Source organism: Malania oleifera, chromosome 11, assembly GCF_029873635.1.
Source record: "Malania oleifera isolate guangnan ecotype guangnan chromosome 11, ASM2987363v1, whole genome shotgun sequence".
In the NCBI taxonomy this organism is placed as follows: Eukaryota; Viridiplantae; Streptophyta; class Magnoliopsida; order Santalales; family Ximeniaceae; genus Malania; species Malania oleifera.
The window spans coordinates 43151158-43174236 of record NC_080427.1 but is presented as its reverse complement, the minus strand read 5'-3'; the positions used below and the strand labels follow the sequence as shown (position 1 = coordinate 43174236).

Sequence of the window (23079 nt, the reverse complement as noted above, 5' to 3'; positions counted from 1 at the left end):
TAAAAAGGTATATGAAAATGTAATAATTCTAAAAGAAGTCATCAAGAAAAAGTTTGCATTGTTTCGGTTAACATGAAATAGAATGAGAACTAGAAATCAATATTATTGTGATCAAAATTGAGAATAATTTTTATTAAAAAAGAAGTGAGTTTGCAGTATATATATGAATGTCATTAAGGGCATTTATGACAAAAAAAATTTATTACCTTATCTTTGGAGAGACCTCGGATTTGAATGTGAATTTGCATTGGATTTAAATAAATTGTAATGAAAAATTATATTAAAAATTATTCAAATACATCGAAATCCAAATTTAAGATAATTTTAATGAAATAAAGACATTCTAAAATCTATATACTAAAAATTTAAAAGCTATAAGATAGTTTAATGATCATAATATAGTTATAAGATGATTAAACTAAGTAAAATTAATTCTTGATTACTATAAGCAACACATATCATTTATACATATAATTTTGTTGTGTAGGTCTTTTTTATTTCTCGATCGTTGATCTAAATGGCAGGAAACTCAAGCAGTGCTCCGGTCACGGTTTTGTTGTACATAGGGGGGGACATCATAATCGGAGCAGATGGTGTTAGTTATAGTAGTCTACCAATTCGACATATTTGAATTGGTTATAGGTGTAAATTAAATAAATTATATATGAAGATATATAAATATTTGCATATTGATCCAGATCAATATGCACTGCGGATGACCGCAAGATACCATTTGCGAGGATACAATAATACAGTCCTTTACGAGATTGTTACCATATTTGATGATTATGGTCTGCACATTATGTCGGATACACTGCGTAGGTGAGACATATTTAACGATGCAATTATATGTCAAAATCATTCCTCAAATTGGTGTAATCGCGACTAGGTAGTCAAACGCGTCTACCGAGCATTTGGATGAAGTCGAGGAAGACATCCATCAAACACATCATCTCGATGTGAGTGCGGAGGTTGGTGGTATGCCTACGGTCGATTTTAATGAATATCTGGGATAGTCATTCGAGCCGTCGGCATACGAAACACCTGTTCCTAACACGTATCCGCGGGGAAGTTGCAAAGACGTCCCAACAGAGGGACCAGCATCGTTATTCGCCATTGCAAACGACGCATTGGACGAGAGCATGAACATTACGAATGATGTTCATCTTGAAGATGAAGACACGCACGAGCAAGAAATGGGTGAAGGGTTAAATGAAGCCCCCGATGTTGTGAACCGCCCCCCCCCCCCCCCCCCCCCCCAGGGCGTGAAATGGATGACGCAGCGTTCGACGCCCAATTCATGGATGAGCCTCCGATGTATGGTCATATTGACCTAGATGCTGCAGATTTAACTGCAGTGGATGAGCTTCTATACGCATGACTCGTTGGGATGAATCCTCTGAGTTGAGTAGGGGGATGCTCTTCGGATCGAAGGATTAGCTGATCACCGCAGTGCGAATGTATCATGCTCACACCCACCATGACTTCCACGTCGTGCGATCTACCCCAAATTTATGGGTTGCTAGGTGTAAAGACCACGACTGTGGATGGAGATTGCGTGCCATGTATCAGATGAAATACCATTTATTCAAATCACCCAATATGGTAGTCCGCACACGTGTCTGAACGAACTTCTCTCCCAGGATCATAACCATATCACATCGTCCCTCATTGCTAGGGAGATAGTGAATATGATAAAGGGAGATACGTCGACGTCGATCGCCACATTGAAGGAGTTCATAGATCGTCACTTCGGCTATTCAATCTCTTATAAGAAGGTTTGGTTGAGCAAATAGAAGGCAATTGCCCAAGTATTCGGCAATTAGGAAAAATCATATGAAACATTGCCGAAGTGGATGGAAGCGATGTGCACATAGAATCCTAGGACTATAGTATGGTGGAGGTGAACTTCTGTTCCAGGTAGCGAGAACACCGCAACATTCGTATCCGTATTTTGGTCGTTCGCAGTATCTATTCAGAGTTTTCGTCATTGCCCTCCCGTTATATGTGTGGATGGGACACACTTGTATGATAAGTACAAGGGCAAACTCCTTATTGCGACGTGCCCGGATGCAAATAGGCAAATATTTTCCCTTGCATTCACTATTGTGCAAGAGGAAAGCCTGGACATGTGGAATTGGTTTCTGTGTTGTCTTCGTTTCATTACCAATAGGGACGACATTTGCATCAGATCGGCATCCAGGGATTCTCGCTGCAGTGCAGCGCAATCCTGATTGGCAACCACCACGTGTCCACCACTGATTCTGCCTTCGACATGTGGTGAGCAACTTTAATACGAAAGTGCGGAGTGTCAATCTAAAGCGAATGGCTAAGCGAGCGGGAACGGAGCATCAAGTGAGAAAATTTGACATGTGGATGGAGAGGATATTCGATGAGGGTGGGGAGCCAGCGAAGTCGTTCTTCAATTAGATCCCTCCTCATATATGGACTCAATGCCATGATGGTGGAAAGAGGTATGGGAACATGACCACTAACCTTGTTGAATGTTTCAACACCGTCCTAAAAGGCGCTTGTACCCTTCCCATAACGGCCCTTGTGCAACTAACATTTTATCACGTTGCACATTATTTCAATAGCCAACAGGAGGCTGCTCGTAACACAATATCAAGAGAAAATGCATCGACCCCGCATATATTGCTAACAATGGAAAGGAGGAAGCTAAAGGCGACCGGACATCGAGTCACGACGTTCAACTGGTCTAGGGGTACTTTTAGCATCACGACCGCACAGTTGGGACCCCATAAAGGAAACAACGTCCAAACTTTAAGCATCCAGAGGCGCAAATGCTTGTGCAGGAAGTGGCAAGCTTTACATTTTCCCTGCTCCTACCTTCTCGCCGCCTGTGCGGAGACACGGCTAAACACAACCCAGTACAAAGCATACTGGCCGACATCTTCATTGCCGGATTTGAAAGCCTATCCAGCATATGTCCAACATAAAGGTCTGCCTAGGAGCTCACATATACACAACGAGATGGACGCACGAGAAGGTGGGAAGAATATCACGTGCAGCATATGCCATCAAGAAGGACATAACCGCACAAGGTGTCCGAAAATGACACAACCCGAGGATGCAACTGGACCTTCGCACTGACGTATCACTTATAGGTTACTGTGAAGTCCTATTATTACCTTTAATTCCCAAATAAATGGCAAAGGAACGATTCGGGGTGCTATCCGACGTCCACACTTCATGTCTTGTTGCATCCCACCTATTCACCACATTCAAAAAAATTAAAGATTTTGAATGTTCCAAAGAGCGCCTTGTGATTAAGGCTATGTTCAAAGGATACTAATTTCCTTTGTTCACCCTCGACACGGCCAAAGGGAAGTTTTAGCGTCACAGTATGGACAGTCCATAATGCCAAAATCAGTAGACTCTCTGAGTTCGCTTATGTTCCTATTATTGTTATAGTGACTACTTAACAATGCTATCTTTTGTAGGATTGATCCAGGGCCATCTGATTCCAGTGTATTGACAATGGGTGATCATCACCGATCCAGTCAAGCGTGGACCGATTCGCACGCTAACATATTATATTGCCGAGGGGGCACACAGGTCATACACGATAGGATAGGCGTGAACCCCTACATTGTTGATTGGATACGAGAGGCGGGCTTCTACAGGATATACCAGATTTGTCATATCCAGTTGGATTGGCATCTTGTGACCACCTTGGTGGAGCGATGGAGGCCAGAGACACACACGTTCCACCTACCGCACGGAGAGGCAACTATCACCCTCTAGGATGTGGCGGTGTTGTTCGAGCTGCCGATTGATGGGAGGCCCGTCACAGGTCGTACTGCTGAACCAGTACTAGAGAGGGGCACTGGTCAGGGGGGAGCATTGTGCCGCGTGTGCAAGAGATTGTTAGAGGTGGTGCCACCCGAGGGTGAGATGGTTGGCACCCGCATCCTCATGTGGTTCCTTGAGGGCGAGATATTTTGGTAGCTCCCGGTAGCTGCAAATGATCATACAGTGGGGTGTCACGCACGTGCCCACTTGCTACGATTGATATGTGGGACGCTGTTCTGCGACCTCTCAGGGAGTTATGCGCACTTGATGTTCCTTCCACTTCTCGCGGAGCGAGCAGAGATACGTTAGCATGACATTATCGGGAGATGTGCTACGCTGCTGACGTCTCCCACTCACAGATCGGAGGAGCACTCCACTTACTACAGGTTTGGGCGTAGGAGAAATTCACGTCCTTAGCTCCTACACGCCGAGGTGTCCGGCGTCTTATTGAGAGGGACCAGGACGGTCGCTCAATTGACCCAACTCCACTCGCATGGAGGTTAGTAAGTTCATTCACAATGCATTCGTCGTACGAGTACTACGAATATTAATTCGTAGTACATACTAGTCGTCGCATCTGTTAACTTACGTATTATTTTGTACAGGTGGAGGGATTAGTTGTTAGCGCCAAATGTTGCGCAACATACGCTACCCTGGTACAAGTTCGAGTTGGATATGCACCAAGAGCACGAGGTATAGTCTCATTCAAGTGTACTCACCGTATTGCATATGTATATGATATCCCTACACACCTCTTACATTTTGCATATGTTTAAGTGCAGTTCATATGATCGCCCTACACGGCTGACATTTTAACCGACCTACCCGCTGATTATGCAGTTGGGAGGGACCTCTAGGTAGCCCGAGTGTCACGCCCCGAACCCACAGATGGGTCCCAAGTGTGAAAATAGTAACCTAACTTGTCTTTATATCAATTAAAACATACATGATACAATACAATAAGAGGGTCCAACCCGGTGGGGTATACAGATGCCCTATACACATACACATACATCTATACTCATCAAATACGCAGCGAAAAATATTTCATCTATCCATATAACATATAATACCAGAGTCTATACAACACTAGGATATACAAACTCATACAACACTAAGATATACAATCCCATAATTACAATACATACTCCAGGTGTCTGCAAAAATCATCACAACAACCCGGTTACAAAACTCGTATCTAATTAGGCACTAAATGTAGCTAAACGACACCCCCGCTTCTAGATGCTAGAATGCTAGTTTCGACTACCTGAAGGACCTGAAAACATTTGTATATACATTCGGGATAAGACACCTCTTAGTAAGGAAGAAAGCAGGTTATATTAGCGTATGACATACCAGTGTTATTTTACGTAAATCATAACATCATACAATACAATACATTTTAAAACATTTCCATACAATTCCAATATTTTCACAAATCCATTCCAATACATACGGTCAGTGTCGTCACACTCAGGCAACTGAAACCCTGTGATAATCAAAGCCTCACAGCGATACGTCGCAAATACGGTGTAGCTCACACCCATCGATGACCAGTCGGAACACACTAGTGATATTTCACACCCTCGGATATAGAGTCGGACACTCTCGCCCATGGAAATGAACCGGTACATGGCGCAGCGTATAGAAATTAGTCGCCACATAGTTGTTTCAGCGTACGGTAATGAGCCGCCACTAGCTCATTTCACAAAACCTGGAATCATTTTGGAACTTACATTCCTATACTCATCAACGTACGGTAATTAGCCGCCACATAACTGTTTTACAAAAAACCTAGAACAATTACATACAACCATACATTCCACACTTATTTGGTTTACGACAAATCATATCATTTTCCTATTCAAGAATACAGTTTTATACAAATATGGATTATAGTCATCTTAATAATACCATTTAAACATACCAAACGATTTTCCAAATAAAGTAGAGATGATCCCTAAAATCCTCAATTTTCCCGAAAACTATAACCCGAAAATTCCGTATTTACCTGATAGATTTCCCCAAATAAGTTACCAAAACATACATACGATCGTAACCTACAGGTTTACCGATCCTATTTCAAAAAGTAACTGATATAAACTAAATCTCCTTACCTTAACATGAATTCCAACTACGAACTCTATGGTCTCCAAAACTACGAACCGAGACTCCAAAACCTATAAACCACAATACAATACATGCTTACAACTTATACTACTATACATATTTCGAATCAGAAAAGAATACCGAGTCTTACCTCAATTTTAGCCCAAACCTGAAACTACTTAAAACGAGATTCTGATATGCTAAAAACGTAGAGAATCCTCCCCTGATCTACGCGGTAACGACGAATTTACGAATCAGGCGACGAACGGCAAAGAAACCTAGAGAGAGAGTTCTTCAAGTTCTAGAGAGAGAGGGAGAGGATATTCTTGAGATAACTTAGTGATTAAACAAAGGAAAGTGATATTTATAGCCCTTGACTCAGCCGCCCTCATCAACGAAATGGCACCCTCGTCGACGAGCCACTGAAGATGCCTCCTCGACCTCGTTGATGAGCCTGAGATTTCCGATTTCCCGAAATCTCTCGGCTTCTCCTCGTCGACGAACTCTGCACAATTTACCAATTTACCCTTCTTTTACATAATTAATTCATATATCACGGTTCTGGTTCTTACACTGAGTGTCACTTATTTGTTTTCATATTATCGAGTGGCATCTCCCTGACCGAGTGATGCGTCAGTTCGGCTTTCGGTAGTACATTCCAGACCGCTTTTCGACGTCAGGGGTCGATATACGTGGGGACGACCTACACGAGATTGATGGTCGCGATCGGGGGAACACATATTGGGCTGCCGAGTACGCGATGTACGTGACTATGTGGGGGCATCGGCGAAGTACATCGTATAGGGAGTGGAGGCGGAGGGTCCGATGGGTCCGGAGGACCTATATTACACGTGGTATCGGCTCATCACACGAAGCTTCGTAGATAGGTCCGCGATGGTTTACATAAGCCTCATAAAAATACTCTAACGCATACATAATTTTTTAGCGTTTACGTTAAGTTGTCAATATGGTAACCCCTTTTTTCGTATGCTGCAGGCGGACATACTACACTAGGTCGAACAGCTCTCTTCAGATCCTATTGTGAGCAATTTAGCAGAGCAAGTTTGGATGTTATCTACGAGGACGGGCGACAGATCGCTACATCACGGCGGGCCCCGGCACCACGAGGAGGTCGAGTAGCTTTCTCCAGTCGTCCCTCGAGTCCGGCCTTCTCGCCGCCCGTTGTACAGGCGAAGTACGTATTCGGGTCGTCTGCACTGTATGCCCCATCGACAACCGACGATATTGCAGGCCCATCCATTAGACAAGCGGCCGCCCCATCTAACTCTGCTGCCACCCCATCGATGTCGTACCTACTAGACGACCCTCTTGATGCGAATGGGGTGGATGCACCTACATTGCAACCTCGGACTCGTCCAAAGACTTCATATGACTTAGTTCCCCACCCGCTTCACATAGAGATAGATGATCCACTACCTATGGGCGGAGATGACGAGCATGTAGCACATCAACGAGGTCGGACGCCAGACGCGGAGGAGTAGCCAGGAGAGGGTAGACACAGACGAAAGCCACCCCGACACCGAAGACGACCTCCCTACGGCATCGAGTAGGAGATCATTGTCATATTATTTCACTTGTACAACATGTATATGTTCATTCTTTCATTTGTACATCATATATTTGTTCATTACTTAATTTGTACATCATGTGTTTGTTCATTGTTTCATTTGTATAGTTCATCGTATTATTTGAAGTGGCAAGCATCTATTTGTTCATTTTTTAACTTTTATAGGACGTTGTATTAATTCTTTTGTACAACATGAGGATGTCCATTATTTCATTTGCATAGATGAACAGTCTATTATTTCATTTCTACGACATTATATTTTTTTCCTCTGGTCTAAAAGAATCGTTGTATTATTTATGTATAATTTCCAATATTTATTCATTATCCATAGTAATTTGATAGCTTGGATGTGTATGTAACTGGTGGATGTAACGTTGTGAACATACTGATATACCAAATGGTATGTAGGATAAATGTTTTTTTTGTATAGGTGCATGGATGGATATGTTGAATGTTCCGAAGGGAACTCTGCCGAATTTTTTTATAGTAATTTGATAGCTTGGATGTGTATGTAACTGGTGAATGTAATGTTGTGAACATATTGGTATGCTAAATAAGTCTCGAGGATAAATGTTTTCTTTGTACAAGTGCATGGATGGATATGCTGAATGTTCCAAAAGGGACTCTGCCGAATTTTTTTATAGTAATTTGATAGCTTGGATGTGTATGTAACAAGTGGATATAACATTGTGAACATACTGGTATCAATTGTATTTGATAAATGTTTTCGTTGAACAATGCGTGGATGGAAATGCTAAATTTCTAAAGGAGACTCTGCCAAAATTTTTATAGTAATTTGATACATTTGATGTGTATGAAAGTGGTGAATGTAACGTTGTGAACGTTCTAGTATGCCTTGTGTAGGATAAATGTTTTATTTGAATAGGTATGTGGATGGAAATACTAAATTTTTAAAGGGGACTGTCGAAATTTTTACAATAATTTCATAGGTTGGATATGTATGGAACTGGTGAATGTAACGTTGTGAACATACTGATATCGAGTGTGTTACATAAATGTTTTCTTTTGACTTCCAATACTCAAATTACAATTATTTATATTATAGAATATTAAGTCAACAACAACTAAAGAACTCAATATAACAATCATATGTTATAAATATACACTAACTCATTGGACATATACCATGGTTTATGTGAAAACAATTCATGCCTATACAGTAGATCAATAACTGTATACTTGCTACAAAAAAAAAAAAAAAATGACATCAAATTTCATGAATTGTCAATGAAAATTGCTGTCAAATGAGCATAACATATTAGTGGAACTGCATACATGAAGGTTGACAATAATTAGAGGGCTGAACTTTGTTCCTAAAATTTGAACCCTATATCTCCCTCCCCCCCCCCCCCCCCCCAACACTAAACTCAACATTCATGCTCAAGCAAGTACCAAACGAAATCAAATTTCAAACCAAAAGGCTATCTTTTTTAGGCAACATGCCTACACATATGAAACATTATTACAAAAATTTATGATCACATATCTATTTCAAATTAATCCTACGAAATAGTGTACGTAACAAATGTAAAAAAAGGATTTCGATAAGCAGAAAAACCTCTATAATTTTATCCAACTCAATGTTCAAAATCTGGACGAATTGATACTTGCTAACCCCATCTCTCAATTTCCAACTACAATATTGTCTTTTCTTATGATGTTCTATTTGATATGCACTGCCCAGAATACTTAGGAACTTGAATGAAACAGGCTTTAAAAGCATGGTCCAAAATGTTTAATATTAGGTTATTAGTAGTACAGCTACTGCTCCTACACCTAAAAATGTTGCTCAAAATAAACCAACTATTCTTCCACAGGGCTAGCCTTGTCATTTGATATCACTCCATTTGGAACTTAGTAGTGCATACACAAACATTACACATAAATATGTGCATATATACACACGAAGACACATTCACACAAACATATATACATAAGTACATATATATATTGCACTAGTATAATCATTTAGAATGAAGTGAAAGGTGCATACTCCCAAGGAACACCTCCTACGAGCATCCAGTCCGCCGCCTCCTTATCTTCATAAGTGAGCATAAATTCGGATGATCCATTTAAAAGCTTGGAGGCCATTCTTGCTTGCTCACTCTATCCACTCGAACGTAGTTACACAATCATAATTACATTTTAAAACTAGAACAGAATTATCTATGCAACTCATTACTGTCCTAGTCCTACTAATTTGACTTTGAGGTCAAAATGTTTATGCACTCTTAAACCACTTGGTTCCAAAAGTTAGTCGTTAGATTGAGGTGCAACAATAATTTAACAATAGTCGCACATCAAAACTTTTACGATCAAATTGATAGAAAATAAGTAAATTACACATTACTGATAGAATGAAAGTCATGCCTGTGGTTGGATTAACAAACATGTCTTCCAGTGCTTGGGCTAAAGTCTCATAGCAAGCGTCAGCATTTAGACCCACTTTCCTCCCTATTGGCAATCCATCCATGTTAACCTTAACAAACCCAAGATGTCCTTTTTCTTTGCAGGTTTTTAAATTCGTGAAAATTAGAAACTTTACTTCGGTATTTTACATATGAAAATAACCAATATTTTATTCTCTACTCTTCATCATTTCAATTTTCTCTGCAATTTATAAAAGGACGGTTAACCCTTAATAGAAGAAAATTTAAACACCCATATCAGCAAAATGAAAATGACATAAGGAAAATAGTGGAACAGAAACAGAGAGAGAGAGAGAGAGAGAGAGAGAGAGAGAGAGAGAGAGAGAGAGAGGGATAATAGAGAAACAAACCAAAAATAGAAAATGTCATAAATGCGGAAATTAAAATCCCAACTCCATCAAAGGGAACAAGATCCCTAAAACTCATTGTCAGATAAAAAACAAATTAATAATGCTAAAAGAAAACATGAAAACAAAAAGAGAACCAAAAAAAAATAAAAGAAGCTTTACACTTCCATAAATATTTATGCTGACAATGGCAGCTACAGCAACAACTTCTTGGGCAACAAACCTTAGGCTCTCTTTATGCTAGAGACAGCGGCAACAGAAGAAGTATAAGCTCTGTTTAGAACATGTTAATTATTTAAATACTAATTATTTTCAATTAATATTTAAATATTTCCTACTCAAAAAAATAATAGAAGATTTCTCAATTTAATCAAATATAATTAGTGTATATTTATAGTATATGACTGTTATATTATTTTTTTGATAAAAAAATATTTTTAACTAAATTACGAACTGTAATTTAGTATATGTCAAAATTTAAATTAATAACTGACGAATTCCTAATTTAATTAATTATTAATAAATAATAAAGGCAAACCTAGGTGCACAGGAAATCTCGCTACTCCAAGTAGCGATATTTAAATGTCAGGCCCAATCTGGCACGAACGCGTGACAGTCAAGGGATTTGCATACGTAGCAAATCTCGCTACTCCGAATAGCGATATTTAAGCAAATCTCGCTACTTCGTGTAACAAGATTTAAATGTCAGACCCAATCTGGCACGAACGTGTGACAAGCCAAGGGAAATGCATACGTGGGAAATCTCGCTACTTGTTTAAATTTCACTACTTAGAGTAGCGAGATTACGTCAGAGTCATTATGGAAATACTTCCCACAATATGGTATTATTTAACGTATTTTTATTAAAAAAAAAAAAAAAAGTTATAACGGGAAAATACTCGATTTTTGTTTGTCTACCTTAAAACTTTTGTTATTGCACGCAGAGTGCAGACAGAAGGACACAATTGTCCAGTTTCACTATTCATATTAAATTAATTAAATACTGTTCAAATCAATGCTCCTACCTAAAACGAAGTATGAACTTGAATTCCCTCCCTCCCTCCCTCCTACCTAAGGGGCTACTAAAATTTTAAATTCCACCAAAGGTCATGGATGTTAATTTGAATACCTAGTTAGAATTCTTGGATATTTGGAACCAATTAACTCAAATCAAAATGGAAATAGCCATAATGGTTGAGAATAAAAAGAAACAAGAATTCATATGATGAACATGTAAAAATACAACTAATTCCGTTTATATTCTTGCACACAAAACTTCACAAAATATCCCTTCAAAAGTATAAGCCCTTAAATTTTGAATGTCATTAATCCTTACAACATACACTTAAATTTTAAAGCCTATAAGACCTCATAAGCCCGCGTGTAGGTCGATTTGCATCCTCCATCTACATGTGTATGTGTATGTGCGTGCGCATATGTTCAGTAGATGAACCTATACTTTGATGCACTCCAATAGTTTTTATTTTTTTTATTTTTCCTCTGTATGAATCTTCAATAATTATGCACAAATTTCTCTAAGTTAGACTAAGACTACAAACGAGCCAAGTCAGGCCCTTAAAAGATAATTAAAGAAAAATATATATTTTATCATTAAAAATTTAAAATCAAATATTTAATGAGATTAATATCATATTTTTTTCACAAGCCTAATATCAAGTTAGTTCACGAGCTACTAATGAACTAGTAAACGAGTTGACTCACGAGTTGATGACCAAGCCGACTTGCAAGTTGTTAACCGAGTCAAGCTCGCGACCTAACAAGTTGAGTATGACTCAAGTTTAAGTTCAGTTAGTTTAGTTGATGAGCTCGAAATTTAAGTTCAAACTCAGTTCATTTAACTAATAAACAAGTTTAAGCAAGCCATTATCAAATTGAGTACCGAATAGTTCACCAGCGGCTCGACTCACTCGTAACTCTAACCTAAACTATAAGCAAGCTTAGAGTTTGAATGTTTAAATGCATCCATTCCATTATTATGCAAAATTTAAAAGAAGCCAGGTGAGGTAAGGGTGTAGGGCAACGCTCTTTCCAGTGCTATTAGATTCAAGGCTAGACGGAGAGGTTAGCTAAGGAGTAATGGAAATCCAAGGACAACTCCATTGTATTGCGAATGCCCAATTCGAGTAACCCAAGTAAATTATTGAAGAAAAAAAATCAAATACCGGATCGAGTATTCATTTTTATAAAAAGAACGCTGATGTTTTTAAGAGAAATATAAAAATAATAATTTACACATACAACAACAACAACAAAAAACTAAACCTTAAGTCCCACTAGGTGGGATCAGTTATTTGAATCATTTTTCGTCAATTTACGTGATCATTGACCATTTCTTTTGATAAATTCAGGAATATTAAATTCTGACTCACTATTTGCTCCCAAGTTATTTTAGGTCTATCTCTACCCATTTTACTGTCCCTATAGTAACCAACTCACTCTTCCTCACTGGCGCACTATGTGGCCTACGTTGCATGTGTCTATACCATCTGAGTAGTCCCTCCCTTATCTTCTATAGGTACTACACCTAACTTACCGTGAATATATTCATTCATTAATTTATCTTTTAATGTTATACCACTCATCCATCTAAGTATTCTAATCTTGGCAACTTTTCCTTTTTGGATATTTTTGTTTCTTCGTCGCCCAACATTTTAATCCATATAGCATAGTTGGTCTTATAAGTGTCATGTAAAACTTCCCTTTTAATTTTAAGGGCATTCTACGATCACAGAGCACACTTAAAACACTTCTCCATTTTACTCAACCTAATTTAACTCTCTTTTAGCTTGCATAATAGTTCCAAGGTGTCAAAATCTACAAGTGTTATTTATTTTTTCATCATCGAGTTTAATTTTGTCTTCAATATTCCTCATATCATTACTAAAATTACATTTTAAATATTCTATCTTATTTCTACTTATCCTAAAGTATCTAGATTCCAAAGTTTCTTTCCATAATTCTAACTCAGTCTCTACTCCATCTCTAGTTTCATCAATTAATACAATATCATCTGCAAACAACAGATACCATAGAACCTTCTTTTGAATACTCTTAGTCAGTTGATCTATCACTAAAGCAAAAATATAAGGACTCAAAAAAGATTTTTGATATACACTTATAATAATTGAAAATTCTCTAATTTCTCCATCTATAATTCTTACACTGGTCATTATTCCGTCGTACATATCGTTAATGACATCAGTATACCTACTACATACACCTTTTTTTTTTCTAAAAACCCACCATAGAACTTCCCCATGTATCCTATTATATGCTTTCTCAAGATCAATAAATATCATATACAAGTCCCTCTTCTTTTCTCTAAACTTTTCCATTAATCTTCTTAAAAGATACATAACTTCTGTGGTAGATCTCTCAGGCATAAAACTAAATTGATTTTATGAGACCTTCATTTCTAACCTTAATCTTTGTTCAACTACCCTTTCTCATAATTTCATCGTGTGACTCATAAGTTTAATTCCACGATAGTTATTACAATTTTGAATGTGACGTCCCGATTTTTTATAAAAAATTTTTTATAAATAACCAATATTCAAACCACATATCGGCCACATCAATCGTCTGATACCATTAATACATAACTCGACCCGAAGTGGGTACTGGGTACATAGCCATTCTCATATACACAAACCTAACAGCGGAAGTCATTATATATATACGTACCACAGCGAATACACATACCAGAGTGTTAATTCATCCATATATACATGTCTAACACATTCCCAAAAAGAAACACAAAAGACTCTAGGGGAATCCTTCATCCATACCTCAGAACACTCACCCTGTCTACTCAAGGTATCAGCTCCCCTCTATCTCAGAGTTCTATCACCTGGTCTATCTCGGTTTCCTTGAATATTTAAATGATTGGGTGAGACACATCTCAATAAGACGGAATAAATTATCTACAGTGTGGCAGTATGAGTTTCATTACATCATAACATATATTCATTTGAGTGATAATATCTTCTAAGAATAATACATCAATTCCACATTCATAATCATATAGATATAAAACACAAGCTTTCATAAGCTTTTAATTTTATTTCCAAATTCACTCACACGCAACTCATATATACTAGTGAAGCTCTTGAGAATAGGGGCGATTACACGTTCATACATGTAGCTCCCCTCTACTCTGATATCGTTTGTATCCTTGCCCGATTAACTCGGATTCAACTACAACCGATACTTATCAGGGCACTCACCCTACTTAGTAAGCCCTCCGGCGGAGTGTTTCCTTTGCTTTAACTATTTATATTGTTAACTCACACTATTTCATTTCTCATTTCCATTTCCATTTCCATTTAAATTCCTTTTCATTTCCATTTTTTTACATCTAGCTCATGAGTGTCCTCAGTAACCAATACGTCCGCGTCTGTAACTCATGGTTGTCTTGAGGATATTTTTCACGTCATGTTTCACCCCATGGTCGAGGTCACACTCCATACTCCATGCCATGTTTCCCCCCATAGTCAAGGTTGTGTGGCCCGAAAACTGGACCTAATCACGGTTGACCTACCCTGTTAGACCAAAATAAACATACCATATACTCCTCTGTAGTACGAATGACCTACCATATACCTTGGTCCGGACCCTGGGGGCAAAACTACCCTTCACACTAGCTCATTCAAAATGTCACGCCACACGCTCCACGAGTCCGTGTAGTTGCACTTAATCGCCACTAGCAATGATACTGTGCTCAATTCAATATTACATCCATCCATCAAGGTTTTATTTTCACATTTCAATAATTCACAATTGCATTATTCACAATGCAATTTTTCACATTTCCAGTATTCTCATTTCACATTCATATTGCAGTATTCACGTTACAATATTCACATTTCTCACATTCACATTTTCATATTCACATACCAGCATTCACATTTCATCATTCTCATTGCAACACTAACATTGTAATGTTCACATTTTCAGTAATCACATTTCAAGATTTACATTGTAGATTTCACACTGCAGTATTTTCATTTCCTGCATTCACAACTCATTTCATCATTTCATCATTTCAATGATATTTCATCATTTCAATACTCATTTCATCTCATAATAACATATACATATCTCATTTCACGTTATTCAACATTTCTCAATAAAACATTTCCATAATTCATATTTCATCATTTCTCAGAAGGTACTTTTCAGTACATATCACTTTTCATCATCTTTCACATTTCAAAACTCATATTTTAGTACACATTTCACAGGCTCATTATTCTCAATGTAAACCATTTAACTCAATTTCAAATACATTTCAGTATAAATCATATGCCACACAATTTTCATCTGATATTCATATCATAATAAATTTCAAGTAAAATATCATATTTCCATTTCTCATATTTCTCAACCAATAATTTTCAAAAAAGACCGCTATAATTTATTCCTTATACCTGACTTACTGAGAGGTCCACTAGCACCCTAAATCATGCGCTCCTCGACATTCATAGCTCAAAAGCCTGAAATTCATTTTTCCCCAAATTATTCAACGCAACCTCCACAATATTAACATTTAATATTCCCTAAGTTCTATATACTCTAAATTAACTTTAAAACTCTAAAATACCTCACTTACCCTGGTTTTGGGATGGTGCCCCAGAACCCCAAACTAAAAACTATTCAGCCTAAGTTGTAGAGAATTTTCTCAGGAACCTCGTGGTGGTTCCTAATCGACAATCTGAGCTTTAACGGAGCCGAAATCAAAGAGAGAATGAAGAGGGATTTGTAGGGTTTTAGAAAAAGAGAATTTTTGTTTGATTAATGAAAAATGACTCACGGGATCTCTTTATAATTTCTACTGCAAAGAAAATCGTCGACGGTTTTCTACACTGTTCACAAAATCGTCGACAGTTTGGACTTTAACCTGTCCCTTTTTACTATTTTACCAGTTACCAATTCGCGGTAAAAAAAAAAAAAAATCGACGGTTTTCTCGACGGGCTTTAACCCGTCCTTTTTTACTATTTTACCAATTACCAGTCTGCGGTAAAAAGAAAATTGTCGACGATTTTCTATGGCCCTCACGAAACCGTTGACGGTTTGAGCTTCCCAAACCGAATTTCCTTCTTTTCTCATTTTCCTTATTATTTAAAATTTTCTAGGTCTCTACATTGAATATCTCCTTTATTTTTTAATATAGGTATTAAAGTATTTTTCCTCCATTTATCTAAAATTTTCGTAGTTTTTATAATTGTATTAAATAAATTAGTTAACCATATAATGCTGTTATCACCTAAGCATTTCCAAACTTCAATCGGGACATTATCCAGTCCTGTAGCTTTCCTATTTTTCATTTTTTTATTGCAAACTTAATTTTGTTAACTCTAATTTTGTGAATAAATCTCATATTTTTAATTTTTTCCTTGTTTAACAATTCTAAATTTAAGTCGTTTATTTGGCTTTCATTAAATAATTTACTAAAGTAACTTCGTCATCTTTCTTTAATGTCTTCGTCCTTAACCAAGATAATATCATCCTCACTTTTTATACATTTTAAATTTCTTAAGTCCTTACTCTTCCTTTCTCTAGCTTTTGCAAGCTTAAATATATCTTTTTCCCTTCTTTTGTATCCAATCTATCATACAAACTATTAAATAATCTATATTTAACTTCACTAACGGCCTTTTTTGCAACTTTTCTTGCCTCCTTATACTTTTCAAATTTATCTCTGTTTCTACATTTTTGTCATGTTTTATACCAAATTCTTTTTGTCTATACGACTTTTTGTACATATTTATCCCACCACCAACTTTCTTTGCTATTCAAGAATCTTCCCTTTGATTCACCTAAAATCTCTTTTGTTATCATTTTTTAATAGAGCTAACTAGTCTAGTCCAAAGAGTATTTGTATTTATCTCATCCTCTATAGTCCAATCTCCACCTTTGATCATTTTATCTTTAAATTTTATTATATTTTCTCCTTTTAGGTTTCACCACCTAGTTCTCATACACTAATTTATTTTATTATTTTTCTTCCATTTTTTTAATACATATATCTAATACTAAGACTCTACGTTGCGTGGTTAGGCTTTCACTTGGAATAACTTTACAATCCTTGCATGATAAACGATCTACCCTCCTAGTTAAAAAAAAAAATTTATTGGACTTTTATTTTGTCCACTTTTAAAGATTATTAAGTGTTCTTCTCTCTTCTTAAATCAAGCATTCATTATACTAAAATCATATGACATACCGAAGCCTAAGATCATCTCTCATAATTTTTATTATCCCTTCCAACACGTCCATTCAGATTTCCTCCTATAAATATTTTCTCAGTCTCTAGTATGCCTCGTATAATAATACTATTCATATCTTTCCAAAATTGTCTCTTAAGATTTTCTTTCAAGCCAACTTGAGGTGCATAAGTACTAATGATATTTATTATCTCTTGTCCTAATATCATCTTGATTTTTATAATTCTATCATCCACTCTATTTACATCAACAATGTTATCTTTTTTGTTTTTGTCTATAATAATTCTTACTCCATTCTCATGTTTTTCTTTTCTAGTGTACCAAATTTTAAATCCCAATTTATCAATTTCTCTAGCTTTCTCCCCCACCCACTTAGTTTGTTGAAGGAAAATTATACTAATTCTTTTTCTCATCATTGTGCCCACTATTTCCATGCTTTTACTCATAAGTGTCTCTATATTCCAAGATGCTAATCTAATTCTAGTTTCCTGAACTAACGTCTTTACCTGCTCACGTGTAGAATGATACAGGAACCCTCTCTAATTTGACACTGTACTCGAGTGCCGACACGGGATGTCGCTTTGGGGCGATGACCTAGGCCACTCTCACCCACTTTTCACTGCACTCGAGTGGTACAAGTACAACGCGTCGCTCGTAGGGGATGCCTTAGCAAATATTCGATAAGTAATTATATCATAGTTATTTGAAAAATTTTACGCTAGCTGTCAACTACCTAATACAACTCTCCTCCTTTACCCGAGCTTTAGACCGACTGTGTGAAAAAAACTAGGACATTAAGTGCATCACAGGCGGAGTTAATAATTAACACAACTCTCCCTCTCTCTCTCTCTCTCTCTCTCTCTCTCTCTCTCTCTCTCTCTCTCTCTCTCTCTCTCTTATATATATATAAAAATTACCGTAACTACTATGAATTAGTAGAATTTGATTCAGTTCCATATATGCACTTTTTATTTAAACATACATTCACTTGTGTAAGAAAATGAAATTACTTCATTTGCATATGCTATTAAGTTCGAGTTGAGTGCATGTAATTAACCTCTTGAATATCATATAAATTGAAGTAGCTAATTACCAACATAAATGTAATGAATCATAAGTATTTACTTTTCAGTGATATAATAGTTATTTAAGTGTTGCCAATCTAAATTTCACCAATTATTTACCTTTATGTGCATGCAATTATTTTCTTGATTATTGTAGTAGCTAAGGTAGTTGTTTACCCACCAAAAATTGAACCAGACATTTACCTTTTAGTGATATAATAGGTACAATGTTATTAGAGCATCATTTACTTATGTCACTTCTGAAATTTAAAGAAATAGTTAACTATTTGTTGTTAGTTATTTGAATGCAATTATGACTCATTTCATTAATTCTTTTTTCAATTTATGCATTATTACTTATGTTCATTAATATACTTGTCTAAGTAACTATATGTTTCTTTTCCTATATTTTTTTATAGCATGGAGCCTTGAACAATTGACCTATCTATACTAACGTTGGGGGCCCTCCACCCCTTGTACAGGGCTCGAGATGAGGATCATTCTGATGCATTTAAATGTTGTCACTGTTCTTAGGTTTTAGATTGGCTAGCATGTCAATCTGAGGATCATTGCATGGATCCATCGAGCTAGTTTCTACCCACTATACTAGATCTGGTACATACGACTTGACCACAATATTATTAGTGTGCTTGTTGAACAATGGAGGCCCAAGACCCAAACATTTCATTTGCCATGCGATAATAGTGACACTGCTAGATGTGGCTATGATATGCAAACTATTTGTTGATAGTAGGCAGTTAGCACCACCACAAAGCATACATAGGACATGCTCTGTTGGGAGCTCTTTGGTGTTGTCTCGTTAGATGGGTAGGAGCACTTTATATGGCTTCCAACTAATGATGATGCGGATAGACAAAGAGTTTTGGTCACTTTTTCCTAATGCATCCAAGGAGAGGGTCATATTAAACATCAAAGTGTGAAATCTTGTGTATCATTTGCGGCATGTCATTCATCAACAAGTCGCAATATTGTGTGCCTTTTATGTTCTTACCTCTCCTCAAGGACTTGGATAGGACATCAATGTACAGTTAAGGTAGCGCCATAGTAGCCTAGTTGTACAAACAGTTGTGCCATGTAGGTCGAAGGAGGGATCGCTCAGTTAGGGCATCTTAATTCTTTTACATTTCTGAGCATGGGAGCAGATGGTCTTTCTTACTCCAATTCGACTTGACTGATCACGTCTTCTAGTCAATGCAGTCGATCCTCCCTACCCACTTATCATGAGGTTAATGTGTGTCTGAATTGTCATATGTTTTAAATTCGATTGTTCATGCAAATAATCATGTAACTATCACTTACATGCAATTGTATATCAATAATGTGTTACAAGTGGCGAGATTCATTCCATGCTCCTTATGTACCTATGCATATGTTACAGTCATATCAATATGACATAGTGATGTGTGTGGATCAAGTAATCCCTTTTTATTAACATTATTATCATACGAAGTGAATTATCTATATGGAGCATTGTTCTCACGTGCCTTACGTCTTCCACAATTTATATGGATGCCCTACACATTGGAGATATGCGAGGAGCTCCCTCTTGTTTGCAACAGTGGGGACTAGGTCTGGCTCACCCACTCCCCACTCTCCAAAGTCTTGTTAAGACAACAAATCCCATGTGCACCTAACATAGGGTACAACCCAAAGGTTTGAGTATCCAGATCTCTACAAGTTGGATTAGCATGACCACACCAACACCAACTAGGAGACATAGTACTACCATATCACGCAAATGTGGGAACGTTGATTGGAGCATGCTATACAAATACTGATGGAGAACCTCGTCCCTAGTACTAACCCTATGCAGCCCAAGCATGAATACAGTCAGTCCATGATCGTTCGACTCATCAGTAGATCAACCGATCTATATAAGACAATGTTGAGTGAATAAGTAATGCAATTTTCTTGCTAACATACAACTCATTTTCACAACTGACCAATCATGTTATTACTTTTTCCTTTTTTTTGTAGGAGGAGATGATGGGGAATATCCAACTATCGAACTACTACCTAAAGTCCCCAGCAAAACCTATTGCAACATCCCCCATGCACATTATGGTGGAGAAGACCCGCCACTTAATTAGCAAGGGTGTCCCTACACCGCAGCCACCTATGTAGGACAATGATGTAGGTGATATAGTAGACGCCACAAACGCTATAGATGTTTATCCTACACCGCACAAAGGAGGTCGTGTTGTGCCTCAATGAAGGTGAGTGGGTGGCGCTACAAGCCATAGTAAAGGACCGATGAAGTTGCCACAATTCATTTAAGAGGGTGATCCACTATAGGTGGCATAACCAGATATACCTCCATATACGTCCCCTTGGAACCGTGGGCCTCTGTTTCCTACTCCTAGTGGCCAAAGACAACGATGCCTACATAGTACAAGTCATATGTCACTTCCACCAGTACACCGTACATATATTCTAGATCTATCGTAGTCCATTCCCTCATTCCCACCTCCAATGTACCCAACACATGAATGGTACCATCACTTCTCAGTATCATCGCATATTTCGTTCCAATCATTCGACCAGGTGTCGATGGATGACATTTTCTTGTAGGACTTCCTAGAGACAATCCACACCCAACAACATGCACCTAGAGGTGGCAAGGGCAGGGGCAAAGGGCAATAACATATGCACAATGTAGCTAGAGATGCAGCGAAGAAGCACGATGCTGAGCAAAAACAATCGTGTGTGTGGCTGCAGAGACAAAGGAGACACCCACCTTGTGGCATGTGATCTTTTTTATATTCTTATTTTTGTAATTTTATACATGTATTTGTAATTAAACAAACACATTGATTTTGTATGTTATTGGTGTGATTTGAATGTCTAATGCTTTTTTTTCTACATTTTAACTTCATGATATATATATACATATATATATATATATATATATATATATATATATTAACGTAATTTATATATTGTACAATTACTTAAAAGATTCACTATGCCTGGAAAAGAAAGAAAGAAAGAAGAATAGACAATTAGGATGTAAAATATGAGATGCTAGGATTTGATTTATATTATATACATGTAAGTATTTCCTAATTAGCAAAAGGTCATAGCTAACAAAATAGAACATAAATTTATTGATTCAATTAATGGAGCAAAACAAAACGAATAAAGCAAAACATAACATTATTTAAAGGATACAAACATACAGTAACAAAGCATTGCATAAATGGCATAAATAGTTCATTGGTTTAATCCTAATACTAATCCTTATTGGACATTAATATGACTAATTCACATAATGAGCCATTAGAAATGGAAGCAATTGCTACCGCCTAGCTATTGCGAGTTGGAGAAGTCATAATGGAGTAATCCTCTCAAAATGATTGAAATGAATACACATATGATTATTCTCCTCTTGTATCATATTCAATGCTCATTTCTTCAATAAATAGTCATTTCATTGAATACATCGTGCTTTTGATTTTGGGATTGCAACATTCAACAAATGTAATTGCTTTACCAAATTGTTTGCCTCTAGTAGTCGATATTCCCATTATGAATCCATGATTAACACAGTATCTACTGAGCTTGTAAGGGTTTAATGAATAATAAAAAAAGGCTCCCTAGATTGCAATATCTCTCCATCGCAAACAATAGGTCATTAGGAATGTATGAAATTACTGAATGATCATGATAATTCGATATGGTGCAATACGAAGAACTCATAATGTAAATGTGATGAAAATAAATCTGACTATGAAAAGAATTCAAACAAACTCTTAACCAAACCATAAAGAATGCCTAATCACACGCAAATGAACAAATTTTTTACATGACAATTCATTCACCTAACAAGGAAAATTTGCAGGGCAACTTCATTTCACTTTTCTCATAACAGAGGGAAGGTGTGATATTAACATAAGAATAGAACAAATTATTAAAATTTACATGTAGATTAGAAATGACAACTCTACTGTGCAAACCAGACGTGACAACTCTAGCATGCATGACAATGCAAGCATGGGCATAAGAAAATGTGTCGCAATTCGTTTCACTTTTCTTGTACATAGAGGGTAGGCATGATATTAACATAAGAAAATGATTTCACAATTCATTCATCTAACATGGACACATTTACATGTCCTACACAAATTAAATAGATCACTAAAACATAATAAGGACAATTTGTCTTAGTTAGAACAAAACAAATTATTAAACTTTACAAGCATACTAGATGTGACAACTATATCATGTGAACTACATATGACAACTCTAGAATGCAGGCACGGGTATTAGAAAATGTGTCACAATTCATTTCAATTTTCTTGTACACAAAGCGCAAACATGATATTAACAAAATAAAATGATGTTATAGTTTGTTCACCTAACATAAACACATTTACATGTCACACGCAAATTAAATACATCATTGTTGCAAGATAAGGACAATTCATTGCTCTCTA

General features: G+C 36.9%; 1 protein-coding gene across 3 annotated transcripts in view; it reads right to left on the bottom strand.

The window, feature by feature from the left end:
* Nucleotides 1–4849: 4849 nt before the first annotated feature.
* Nucleotides 4850–23079, bottom strand: part of LOC131167884 (uncharacterized) — a 47329-nt gene continuing 29099 nt past the window's right edge. Inside the window, exon 8 of one of the 3 annotated variants that reach the window (XR_009140170.1) lies at nt 4850–5092. The gene's annotated coding sequence lies outside the window, so the exon portion shown is untranslated. Of the gene's footprint in view, nt 5093–15094; nt 15342–15578; nt 15827–23079 lie in introns of those variants that run through there. The other 2 variants (XR_009140172.1, XR_009140171.1) reach the window with 2 other exon arrangements.